Genomic DNA, 8,606 nt, shown 5'->3' on the forward strand with positions numbered 1-8,606 from the left:
AAACGACCATTTGTTTTGAGGCAACAACAACAAAAAGCGTTTGAAACGCTCATAGACAATAAGCCCTTCATATTGCACACGGACGCATCTTTGAATGGTCTCGGAACCGTCTTGTACCAGATGCAGGACGACAATACAAAGCGGGTGGTTGCATATGCGAGTAGAAGTTTAAAACCGTCAGAGCAAAATTATCACTCGAGCAAACTTGAATTTCTCGCTCTCAAGTGGTCAGTCACGGAGAAATTCCATGACTATCTGTATGGAGTGCCCTTTGAAGTTCTTACAGATAATAACTCCCTCACATATGAAAAAAATACCGCAAAACTGGATGCGTGTGGTCTCCGATGGGAATCGGCTCTATCAAATAACGATTTCTGTATACAATACAGAAGTGGAAAATCAAATATTGGCGCCAATGTGTTGTCAAGACAACCGCATGTCGATACCGTTTCAGTGGAAAATAATGTCATACGCGCTATTCTCGCGGTACATGTTTTTGACGATACACCGATTGTCGAGAAGTTCACAGACACACGACACTATCAAACAAAGAGCCAGACATGTGTGAATTTGTATTGGAAAGATACAAAGCTGTTAACATTCACGTCTGGGTATTAAAATACAAATTATTGTCATCTTTGTCAAATTGTCGTTGCTTTTAAATTCACAATAAACAGTTGCAAACGAAAATGGTTATATTGTTGATTGTCATTATTTTTTCAAAACGATTCTTTGATATATATTTTTATCACGAGATTAATCAAACCTCGCTAAACAAGCGGTGTTTGAATTTTTATAATGTCGATGACGACATTTTCTTAGAGAGATGAAATGGGTCATAGACGTATTTAAATTTTCGTTGTATGAAATAAATATATTTATTCTGAATTATATTGAACAGGCTTGGAAGTAAAATATTTTTAAAGGAAAAATTGCTCTCATTGTTCAATGATTGGACAGAGTAGATTTTAACAGTAAATAAGATTAATAGCGTTCTTTTGTAGTATTTGATTAGTTTCCAGTATGAAGAGACTGAGTAAAAAGTTGAACCCTTTTTACTAACACTTTTATACGTTAATTGGCTTGTCACGCATGAGTTTATTCACTCAACCGCATCCGAGTGCATGAATGTCTATTTCAAATGTCATTCCTTGCATATGATTCATGCTGTTAACGTGTATATTTATGATATTTCATCGCAAATATAATATATTTAGGTAAATATGCATTTTATACATATTTGCTATTGATGTATGTCGGTTGTTGTACTTTTGTACTTATTTTGTTATAATAGTTGTATTTTTGTATTAATTCCGTTTGTATTTTACCATCGGAACACATCATTCTAAATATAATTGAAATTTATACTCATTATAAGAAATGTCATTCCTTGCATATGATTCATGCTGTTAACATGTATATTTATGATATTTCATCGTAAATATAATATATTCAGAAACTTCAACATGTTGGTCGAACCCTGAACGCCCATCCGGCAACATATATACAACCCATTCAAATTTATAAAGATTGTGTCTTAAAGCACAGATCGAGATTTGTGTGCACTGTTTATCATCTTACATATGTTATAGAGATAACTTAAACAAAATAACAACAACATGTCCCTTTTTAGACGTTCTGAAAGCATATACAATATGATGAAAATGGTATAATGTGAACAAGTTCATATAAAATAAAATTTGCAATTACGATCATATAAAATGAACGTTGTTGGAATATAGAATACCTATCACACTAAGAATATATAATTTCCTGATGGAAATTCCCTTTACAAAACGTTGTTTTTTGACACAATATACAAATAAAAAAATAATAAAATAAGATAATTGATGAAATAAATAAAAAAAGAAATATGCGAGCAATACTTTTTACTCATGAATTAGGTAGTCATAAAGACAGCGTTATTGACCCGTACTTTGTTGTTGATGCATTACATGTTACCCTAGCAGTTCGCACGGTGTCTACTAGTCTCTGACCTTACCATCGGTAGATAATACAAATGCTCTTTTTTCGGCGTAGCTGTTTTACCCACATTTTCACATTAAATGACCTTTACATAACACCAGCAGTAACGAATTAATACATTTGAATATTTTATTGGCTGATTGGAAAGAAATTCTTTGAACTTTGGCCTCATCACTGCGTCTGTGCACAACGTAAAGGATGTAACACTGTTCAGTGTAAGGAATTCTGGACTATTCTCTGCTTGTTAAAAGGACACATAGACGCACATTGTGGTCCAGTTACAATTATGCGTTGAAATCTATTTCGCAGAATTTCAGGGTCTGTACTAGGTTACTAAATCGTCAGGGGAAGACATCATTGACTATCAACAAACACAGTTTTGCTTTTAAGATAAGAACACAAACACTACCGAAACAGTATAATGCCTCGATAAGAGGGAAATCATTTAATTATATAACCATAAATGTTTGCTGTACTCGGTCAGAGCGTCTGAAAATCGTTACTGAACGTCTGAAGAGGCTACTCTAATTTGCCAGTTTGCTGTATTTCCTATTTTGAATTCAATTTTAAATCAAACACCATTGTGCTAAAATGTACCATTTACAATACGCAATGATATTTTTAAAGATCCGCGGCATTCGAAAATGGGTCTTAGCCATATGCGTTCATCATAGCGATAGCCCACCCAGCCTGCAAATCTTACAGTCTTGCTAGGAGATACATTATGAGACCATATAACTTTGAGTGATTTTATAGCGGACAACATCGCCTCTGACAAGACTGCAAAAATGCGCAGGATGTGCATAGTCAACTACGCTGGCTGAAAGGCCAAGACTTATTTTCGCATGACGCGGCTATGAAAGCGTCGAAAGAAAACTGCGTGTTAATAAAATATTAACATACGCTATATTTCGATGGTGAAGAAATAAACTGATACTAAGCCACGCGATGACACATAACATGTGAACTCCCGCAGTAGAATTATAATCTACCTACACTAATGTGTGATTGACTATTATACCACGCATTTTATGCGGCGACTGTGCAAATAACACGTGGAAAAAACACACACAATATTTACACATTTGTTTATAATTAAATTATTTAGAAACTTAAATTTTCAAACTTTATTTTTGTGTAGAAAGCATTAATGCCTAATATCTTTTTTAAAGATATGTTTTGTTATATTAAGTTTTTCGTTCATATCCGGGTTAAGCGATTATAAAGCATTTTGTGTCGTTGTCTATAGTATACCTATACTTATTGGTGAACTCATGCTCGACGTTTTATAAACTGAGAACTGTGAAGCAAACTGTGAAACACACTTTACTTTATACTATTGCGTTGGTATCACCCGTGCAATAAAGAATACAGGAGAAATCGCTACCTGTTAAGAATAAGAGAACGTTTCCCAGATATACCAGAATAACCCCGCTGTACTAGCAAACACTATCAACAAGTTTACGCAACGGACGTGTGATAGTGTATTGGACTCTCCATACCCCACTATACTTGTTGATCAGCGATGTTTTTAATTTTTCCTTCACCTGTGCTGCGCAAATATTCACATGATTAAGTCGCAGCAAATAGTGGAATATTTTAATCATTCATTAACAATCTCTTCCGAAAAACGTATACTTCAAACATAGTTTATCGCTTTTGTCTTAATATGCATCCATTTAACACGATATTCACGTTATGTGTCAATTTGTATATGAAAATATATAAATGCTTCATTTCTCGGCGCCGCAAACTCTTTCTGTGCGCGGATGCGGCTGTTATCAGGTTTACAGTACATAACAAAAGTGGCTTGGTAAACGTGGTATTAACCTTAATTGTTCGAAGGCGAACAACTAAAAACGGGACGTTCTAATTTTCAACGGATTCGGTGAGATTTAAACATTATTCATTTAAAATTGTTTTGAAAATCTTTGCAATAGTTTTAGAAAGCAATATAACGCTTTTTATATATCATAGGTAACACGAATGTTAGGTAAAATTGATTATGTTACTTATTAACTTACTAGGACACGAAAAATGAGATAAACTATACATATATTATAATGTTATGGCTAGTTATATATGATTTGTTGTCATGTGTTGTACTTTCGCGGTGCAGAATAAAGATACAATATCGTGAGCAATGAAAGCTTCTAATAAAATCACTGAAGTTCTTGCAAAGAAAACATTCTTAATATGCAAGGCGATCAATCGGACAAATGTTTCAGCTTAATAATATCATTGGCAACATATGTTCTGAAGAATGTGGAGACACACACACTGCTTAATTAAGCCAATTATTTCCTCCCCAAATCACGGGCAGATATAACGTAAGCGATACCATTCCGTGTCCGTTAATCATTTGTTATCGTCATTGGAGTGGTACTTGAATATTGATAAACTGAAACTGAAACTGGTTTATTTGCTAAAACGCCTATTTCTACGTTTAAACATATTCAATGGCGTTGTACATAATCTATATAAATAAAAATATATAAATGGAAATAAATAAATAAATAAATAAAATAAAATAAATACATAATAAAATTCAACAAATTAAAATATAAGAAGTTTATAAAGCTAAAATGTTCATATCACATCTTAAAACCAATTAAGATATAGAATAATAATAAAAATACAGATAAATGTTAATATTCTAGTAAACTGTCACAAATGTCACTATTTTTAAAGTTCATAGACTTGCTAAAACAATGAGAAATAGTCTTTAAAGAAGTGCGTTTTCAGATTTCTTTTAAAACAGTCAACCGAGGAGATTTGTTTCAGACTCAATGGTAGATTATTCCACAGTTTGGGTCCAACTGTGCTAAAACTTTTGTCGCTAAATATTTTGCGTTTATTGAATGGCACGGTGTAACACTCGATGCAGGACTCTGATGATCTGGTGGAACGTTGTTGAACTTTTGGTGTTAACAGTTCAATCAAATACTTTGGCGCATTTCCAGTATGACAATTAAACATGTAAGTTAGAATCTTAAAGTTAATTCTTGCTTTGATCGGCAGCCAATGTAAATCGTAGAGTGCCTGCTTCGAACTATCTCTTCGTCTACGATTCAAAACTAATTTAGCGCACATGTTTTGAATTCGTTGTAATTTTGCTAAATCACAGTCAGAAATCCCATACAAAACGACGTTACAATAGTCCAGGTGCGAAATCACTAAGGAGAGAACGAGGGTGATACGTAATTAATTAGCATTTTAAACAATGTTTTCATTACGCGTACGTGTAATTTTTTGTATAACGATTGACACTGCATTTTCTAGTAGAATGTATCCACGTCAGGAAGAGTTGGTTACTTTTCCTAATTTAATAGAAAAAGGGTTATTTTCTGCATTATTGACTATTATACATGATTGATAAATATAAAGATATTAACTCATATAAAATACGATAACTTTTTTAATCGATTATATTTGCGAGGCTGGTAATGGCATTATAATGTATTGCCTGAACAAAACTTTGTATTTATCTCAGTGACATACGCGGCTGATTGCCCACAATTTATATTACCTGTTCACTTGGTTGCAACTTATTTCATGCACAGGTTAATGATCATTAGTATAACGAAAACAATAATTCAGTCATTAAATTGGTGATTGGTTGTAAACATGAATTTATTAAATGAAATGTTTTGACTACATATATTGAAAAAGAATAGACATATTGTATTGAAAGTTAGTGGCTTTAATTTTACCCCATGCCTATGTTACATGGCACATACTATAATCAAAACTACGATTACAAGAAGGACACAACAAACTACGGATAAAAAATGATTACATATGAGTTTGATGCAAAACTTTTGTTATACTTGTTATCAACTGCGTAAATATTCAAATAAGACTCTGGTGATGACAATTAATAACAATGTATGCGTATGTAATGAGAAAATCGCATCTGCCGATGATTCAGGGACGCATTATTAGCACGCTGGTCATGCGGATACTTCTATCTCGGATGGCACTTCGATAACAGAGAAAAACACATGTCATGCGCGAATTGTAAGTTCCTCATTTAGTTAATTTCATATCCTCAATATTATTTTTTGGGGCACGGTACATGGTGGAATTAATAAATGGGTGATCCTTTTATTTTGTGAAGAAAGAATTTCAAGAAAGAATGGAAGCTTTTTTTCAAAATATTAGAAAATTCCATCGGAAAACACCATAAACATATACATCATACCACCTAGTAAACCATTGTCTATCTGTATTTATATTTCACCGAGTTCTATCAAAATTTAAGTATTTTAAGTGCAGTACTTACTCTACATGTTGAAATAGAACACACTTTATCGCAATATTTTTAAGTATTTTTTGTTGAAATATGCACTAATAATCTATTTCATGATGATTAATCGATGGAATATATCGATTTATATATAATCCTTTCATCTGCGAACTTCTTTTTCGCAATAAGATGTGATATATCATTTATCGATCAAAAATGTTCCGTATTTAAAAATCCAATGCATCGAACATAAATTAAAAAAAGTTGATGACCTCACCTCTTGCGCGTGGTTTTGTTGTCCTCTGTTAATGCAATAAAATTTTAATGAGTATTTCTAACAGGGGACTACCAGTTAACTATAAATAACGCAAGTAGATTGATCATCATCGTCACGTGGTAAATCCAGGAATGCAAATTGCGCATGCGTAGTGAATTGTATATATATATATATATATATATATATATATATATATATATATATATATATATATATATATATATATATATATATATATATATATATATATATATATATAATATATATGATTAATCTACTTGCGTTATTTATAGTGAGTATATCGTTATGTCACCTATTTTTGCGATTTACTTTCACATCGCGAACATTTATAACCGAATATACTGACAATATTTAACTTACCAACTTATTTCAAGTAATGTAATATACCAGTCGTGATTTTTTTCGCGTCGCACTGAAGTGCGGCGACTAGTATGTAATACGTTTTTTTTCGCTTATGGGAGGAGAAGTTATTTTACGGATCAATGTATATATTTTTGTTGTCAGAATATATTGCATAGTGGTGATTTTTTGTGTAAATTAGTGTAAATAAGTACTGCATTTGTGCCTATTACATTTACTACAACATTTATTGCCAATAATGCAAAGCTAATTTTTTTAATTAATAACTGATCACAGGGACTGGGCAATGATAAAAGATCACAGGGACTGGGCAAATACGCGAACCGGTGAAACTTTCTGGTTTTGTATAAAAACAAAACTTCTTTGTTCCACTATTCTAGCAACCACCTAGTTTCTAATAAAGGCGCTATAGAGCGCGAAGCGCGACACGTATTACTAATTGTAATAATGAGTCTTGATAAAGGAAGCAGCCGCTTATCAATGAGCAGCACCATCACAGCACCCCAGTCTCATTACTATCAAGTCCTCCTACAGGTTTTTGTAAGAACCACATATAGAAGACCTCAGGCCTGACCCGTATCTTGCCAGTGGTATGGACCCTTAGGTATGGACCTTTTACCCCGCTCACTATCCAGCGTTTAAACTTCCGGATTTACATTTAAACCGACTATTAATAGCTTATTAATATCTTAGTTAGAAGGTGATTTTTGAAGCGGTTCCGTAGTGTAGTGGTTACACGCTCGCTTCACATGTGAGAGGCCCAAGGTTCGAGCCCCAGTAAAATCAAATATTTTATTTGTGTTCTATGTAAACTTTTTGTTTTGATGTAGACATTTTAGTTTAAATAAATATGCTGTTTTATTGTAACCATTTTTTGTTTTTATTATGCCCATGAATATATGTGTGAGAGGGTGGGGGGGTTCGTAAATACATTCAAACTTTTACAGTGTTTTCATATCAATGAGTACTTAACCCCTATCGTAAATGAGCAACGTAAGAATTTGTTCAGAATCATCTCCCCTTGAAGTTGAGAAAAATATGAAATTACGCTTACAAGATGAAGCAGATTTTTTAAAACCTAGACAGTTCTGTTCCATTAATGAAAACTGCACACGGATGACAGTAAAAAAAGGAAACCAATCTAAATAAAATGAACTATGAAATATTTGGGGGTTTCAACACAAAATCATAGATAATGGTTATTTGGGAGTTATAACACAGCATCATAAATAATGGTTATTTGGGAGTTATAACACAACATCATAGATAATGGTTATTTGGGAGTTATAACACAAAATCATAGATAATGGTTATACCAGAATGTTTTTCTATTTTGTTTAAAATAATCGGCCAAATAACAAATTGAATGACAACGCCTAATAATTAATAGTTATCTAAAGCTTAATATATAGCTTTACTTTGCTTTATTAAACTACTCTACTGCTTATCTTAAACAATTAACAACGGATTATATTTGAACAATCTTTATAAACATTTAATTAAACAAGCCGGATTCCTTTTTAAATTTATTTTAAAATATCTCGCTTCCGGTGTGGATTATCAAAAAATCTGAGATTTATTGTGTCATATGAACGGCATTCAATAAGCGATTTGCTTGTTCAAATGATAATAGTTAAAAGCGTATCATACACATCGTATGTTATCGTGTATTTTTACACAAGATACTTGGTAAAGGCTTAAACGTCAACCGGA

Source organism: Dreissena polymorpha, chromosome 11 (genome assembly GCF_020536995.1).
Source record: "Dreissena polymorpha isolate Duluth1 chromosome 11, UMN_Dpol_1.0, whole genome shotgun sequence".
Lineage (NCBI taxonomy): Eukaryota > Metazoa > Mollusca > Bivalvia > Myida > Dreissenidae > Dreissena > Dreissena polymorpha.